The following is a 6000-nucleotide window of genomic DNA, read 5'->3' on the forward strand; positions in this document are numbered from 1 at the left end:
AAAAAAAAAACAACACCGTCTCCCTCCTAGCTCAAACCAAGATCTAACACACACATTAACACGACTTCCATAATTTTTCTCCAAAATCAACAAAATCCCAAACCCTAATTTCCCAAATTAATGGGGGATTTCAATCTCGCATTACTAATCGTAGCAATTATTGTCGTCGTATTAGTATTCGTCTTCAATGTATACTTACTAATAATCAGTTATCAACATCATGATGATGTTAATCAAACGTATTTCCCCAAATTCGTCGTCGTTTTGGGACTTTTTGTTATTTCGATACTTATGCTACCTGCTGATGTTGTGAATCGGCAAGCGTGTCGTCATGCGCTCTACAATTTTATTATTTGTATAAGGGATCATCAGTTTTATTAATAGAACTAAATTAGGGGGAAGTGTTTGACGAAATTCATTATTATGATCCCTAATTCAATTTTTGAATGAACCCTAATTTACTCGAACTTATTTAAAATTCGGCTTTCGTTAATTTGATGCAAAAATTAGGCAGGTGTAATTGAATATGGTAATTATATATTGTCGAAATTGATTTAATTGAATATAATAAATAATTCTATTTTTAAGTAATTGACTAAATTTAAATGGAAACAAAATAAATCAAATAAGGAATTAAAACTAACCATAAATTAATTAAATATATATGCAAAATGACTAACATACCCTAAATTAATCTAACCTAGCTAACTATGGTTTGCCACGTGTCATGTAGCTATTGGTTTGTGTACACAATTTTTGTACACAATGTGTATGTGTAACCTTTTCGCCACAATACTCATACTTTATCTTATTTTAATCACCTCGTCTCATAACAATACGAAGTACTTGTTTTAATCACCTTACCTCAAAATAATACTGCACAATACATTCTCTCTCTCTCTCTCTCCAATTACCTCACCCAACCACAATACTTTAGCTTATTTAATTCAAACACCCTTAATATTTGTGTCATCCATGAATATGGAGGGAGTATTTGATGTGACCATAATTAGAGCATATTTAGTCCCCGAATTAGCCTTGTTCCCATGCTTTTTAGTGCATATTTGGGTCATTTATTGTCTTTAGTTCTTTATTTTGCATATTCTTTGAGGTTTTGTGTCCTTGGTAGGAAAGGAGTGCAAACCTTGCATTTTCATGGCAAAATGAGACTAAATTGATTGAATCCAATGACCAAGCATCAAGGAGAGACAAGATTAGAAGGCCTTTGTACATATTATAGTAAATGGGCAATGATGAGGAAAGATCCTTGCATCCCCAAAGATTTTATGAAGAAAAGGGAAGAAAAGAAGAAGAAACAAGTCTGAGCAGCAATCCGTGCGGATTGTCCTGAATCCGCCCGTCCGCCACCTTCACAATCCGTGCGTCTTCTACCAAAGACGCCCGGCAAAGAACCCTCTTTAAGACGCCCGTCTTCTCCCAAAGACGCCCGGGCAGAGACAATAGAATCCGGCCGTCCCGAGCCTAAGACACACAGATTCCAAGACAGCGCAAATTCGTTTCTTCAAGCTTCAAGAAAGATGCCCATCCTTCAGAAAATACCGGCGTTTCCCTAAGTAGGGACTTAATCGTCATTTAAGCCCTTAGTTAACCCTAATGCATCCACCTAATTTCCACTATAAATACCCCATTAGTCTAATTGGAAGAGCATGTTCTTCTTATCAATTCTTAGAGTAGTTAATATCAATCAAAGCTCTCTTTAGTTTTGTAATCAACAATTAATCAAGTTTTAATACAAGTTTTATTTCCTTAATCTCTCTTTTGTTCATCCTTTATTTTGGGTAATTGAAGATTATTTGGGTTATTATTGGGAGATTGACAACCTCTCAATCAAGCATCAAGTACTTATTTTATTCTTTGCTTTATTATTGGAATCATTAGTAGGTATAATTCTCTTAATCCCTTTTTAATTATTGCTAATTACTTTCATTTGTTCATCATGTTTCACTTTGTTGGTATGATTGACAACCTTGCTAGCATGTTCAACATGATAATGAGTGAGTAGTTCCATAGCTAGGGTTAATGGGTAATTAGGGGAAACCAACATGGGGAATGATTCATGCTTAAATTAATATGCTTTCATGGTTTATTTGCTTGCTTGTTTTGATCTCAACTCATGCACATATTATGTTTGATGAAATGCGAGCCTATGAATCCTTGCATTTTTTACCCATCACCTACCTTTTCAATGAGACTTGTAAGACATAAACCAACTCGAGTCTCATTAGACCATGCATGTTGTTGAGTAGGGAAGACTAAGTCGACTTGTAGGTGTTGCACAATCTAATCGATTCGGCTCCGGGACCCAAACTTTCCTAGGATTGTAAGATATAACCCAACTCAATCCATCACAACAATAATTGCTTGCTTATAATTTGAGAACATGTTTGTATGATCAATTCCCATGAATCCCCTATGACCCCATGACACCCTAGTGCTTTTTATCAATTGTTTACAACCCTTTCAATTCATCTTGCTTATTTACTTTCATTGCTATTTAGTTTAGTGACTTTCTACATCAACCCAAATTGTGACACCCCTAAGACACCACTAGTCTCAATAGAAATCTCATTTCAATTCCCGTCCCTTGGGATCCGACCTTTACTTGCCTCTTTACTAATTGTAGAGTTGTTTGTGAAGCTATAAATTGTGTTTTGGTCTAGGTGCTCCTAACGACAAGTTACCGAAAAGATTTAGTCCGACCAAAAATGGCGCCGTTGCCGGGGCTGTGTTATCTTGATTTAGATTTTCGTATATTGTTATTAGTTGTGTCTTTCTTTGCCTTGAGGAAGTAAAACTCCTCAAGGTTTGTTCTAATTGTTTTCAAGTTGTTTGATATTTTGCATGTCTAGAAGGTCAAAAGGTGATTTGTTACCCTTTGATCGTGAAATTGAAAGAACTTTGACAACCAATAGAAGACTCGCTAGGAGAAATTTGAGAGGTATTAGTGAGGTTGTAGATATTCAACCAACTATTGAGTTCATCAACTCTTTTGCAAGAGAAGGTGAGGAGAACCCAACACAAAATACAACACAAAATCAACCCACAATGCCTAAGTTTTCATCACATGCCGTACCCACCGAGGAGAACCTACCCAATGGTACTCCCACACCACAACATTTGACCGGAAATTTCATTGCCAAATCCGCATTTATCCAATTAGTCGAAAGGAGCCAATTTGGGGGGATGCCTAGTGAAGACCCTCATTCTCTTATGGAGACCTTTTGTGACTATTGTGATGCGATTTCTCAAACCGGTGTAACTCAAGACCAAATTCGATGGGTCTTATTTCCTTTTTCTCTAATTGGCACCGCGAAACAATGGTTGAAGGGCCTTGATAAGGCCACTCTCAGAATTGATTCTTGGAAGAAGTTGGCTCTAGCTTTCTACAAAAAATTCTACCCACCGGAAAAGACTAACATGCTAAGAGCTCAAATTACGGGTTTTAAGCAAAGGGATGAAGAATCTTTGTATGAAGCTTGGGAGCGGTTCAAAGGAATTTGTCGCTCATGTCCTCACCATGGACTTAGCGAGTGGTTCTTGGTACAACAATTTTGGAACGCTCTATATGAAGATTCAAGTAACATTCTCAACATGGGATCAAATGGAATGTTCACCGAAGTTGACGACAATCAAACTTGGAACAAAATTGAGGAAATGGCGGTCCATAACTCACAATATAGTAGACCTCGCAAGGCTACTAGAGGAGGAAAGCATGAAGTGGACTCCGTTACTCAATTGGGTGCTCAACTTAGTGCTCACATTGATACCATCAATTTGAAGTTTGAAAAAGCTATGGCTAGACTTGAAGAAGCCTCAAAATCACCAAAGCATCATGTTAATGCCATGACGACATCTTCATCAATCCCAAGTGGGATATGTGAGAATTGTGGAACTTTGGGACATGACCAAAGTGAATGTAGGGGAACAAATGAACAAGTGAATGCTTTCCAAGCATACAAGAGTGGTACCCCTTATTCCAACTATTACAATGGAAACACCAAATTCCATCCAAATCTCTCATACAAAAGCCAAAATTTTCAAAACCCTCAAACAACATACACCCCACCTCCCATGAGAAACCAAAATCAAAGACCCTTTTACAACCAAAACCAAGGTTACCAAAATCAAAATCCATACAATCAACAAAATGACCAAGGTTTTGATGTTCAAAAAGCGGTCCTCCAAATGCAAAAGAATCAACATGAATTTTTCACTCAAATGCAAAAAGATAGTCAAGCAAAGGAAACCACCATCAACAACATCCTAGCTCACCCCAAAATGTTGGAAACCCAATTGACTCAACTAGCATCTTCAAGTTCACAAAGACAAAAGGGGCAATTACCACCTCAAAGTAATCCCCCAAGACATGAAACGGTTAGTGCCATTCACTTGAGAAGTGGTACAAGGTATGAAGTACCGAAGAAGCAAGTTGAGGATGAAGTTGTGGAAGCTAGTGATAAGGAAGAAATTGTGCAAAACTCCAAAGATGGAGAATCATCAAAAGAAGAAATTTTAAAGAAAAATGAAGACAAGGTCAAGGAGAAGGAGCCCATTGTGATTAGACTTCCTTTTCCAAGTCGTCAAGCCAAGCCCAAATTTGATGACCAACTTGGAAAATTTATGGAAATTGTGAAGAATTTAGAAGTCTCAATTCCTTTCACGGAATTAATCAATCACGTGCCGGCCTATGCGAAATACATGAAAGACATCCTCACAAAGAAGAAGTCGATCCGGAAGCTTGAGACTATCGCCTTCACTAAGGTGAGTAGTGCAATACTTCAAGGGAGTTCACCTCCAAAACTCAAGGATCCGGGAAGCTTCTCAATACCGTGTACCATTGGCGACACCACGATCAACAAAGCCTTATGTGATCTAGGGGCTAGTGTGAGTGTTATGCCGTACTCGGTGAGTAAAAGGTTGGGGATGAGAGAGCTTAAATGCACCAATATCACACTCCAAATGACCGATAGATCGACGAAGACACCATTAGGGATATGGGAAGATGTTCCGTGCATTTAATTGGGAAGTTTTTCATCCCGGTGGACTTTGTCATTGTTGACATGGAAGAAGATTCCAACATTCCAATCATTCTAGTAAGACCTTTCTTACACACCGCGGGTGCGGTGATTGATGTGAAACATGGAGAGCTCACTCTAGAAGTGGGAGATGAGAGTATAACTTTTAATCTTGACAAAACTATGAGAGCTCCCCGTTTACATGAACCATGTTTTATGATTGATCATTATAGCCGGAAGGATGATAGGAAGAAGTCGGAACTCCAATGGAAGAAGAAAATTGAAGATGCTCCTTTCAAAGAGCAAGTGAATTGTAACAAATAGAGCTTGCAAAGCTCACCAAAGTCAAGCAATGAAGAAGATGGCCTCATTGGCCAAAACAAGATAATGGGAGAGTTGTCTCTATCAACTCAAGAGATCTTTAGTGATCAAGTAGATGAAGTTTGTGGTCTTTGGGACGATGAGTTTGAAGGGATTTTCAATCCCTACATTGGTAATGCCATCGATCAAGACCGACAACAAGGGCAAAGATCTATTGAAGAACTTTATCACGACAATGAACAAGCTTTTGATTACTTTTTCAAGGTGTTGAGCAACATCAACAACACCTTGGGCATGCCCCCTTGACATCTCATCAAGAATGAGATTTTGGTGGAGTGCTCCCTAAACCACCATTTGTAAATATTTCTAACTCCCTAACTCGCATTTCAATTCTTGTATTGCATTTTTTGTCATTTTTGGATTTTTAAGCCTTGATCAAGATAATTATCATTTTTGAGAGAAGTGAGGGAGGAACTAATAATTTCAATTGATGTGTAGTGCTTTAGCTTAGTGTGGGGATAGCAATTGCCTAGGCTATTCATGCCTTAGTAGTGCCCCCACAATGAAGAACACGAGATTTTGAAGAAGAATGAAAAATGACAAGAGATATGAAAAGTACACGGATGGAACTGAATCCGGGTAA

At 38.0% G+C, this 6000-nt stretch overlaps 1 non-coding gene across 1 annotated transcript; it reads right to left on the reverse strand.

The window, feature by feature from the left end:
• Positions 1-3438: 3438 nt before the first annotated feature.
• LOC141637102 (small nucleolar RNA R71) lies at positions 3439-3545 on the reverse strand. Its single transcript, XR_012541664.1, has one exon. It is a non-coding gene; the product is annotated as a small nucleolar RNA R71 (small nucleolar RNA).
• Positions 3546-6000: the final 2455 nt, after the last annotated feature.

This window comes from Silene latifolia, chromosome Y (assembly GCF_048544455.1).
Source record: "Silene latifolia isolate original U9 population chromosome Y, ASM4854445v1, whole genome shotgun sequence".
Classification (NCBI taxonomy): Eukaryota; Viridiplantae; Streptophyta; class Magnoliopsida; order Caryophyllales; family Caryophyllaceae; genus Silene; species Silene latifolia.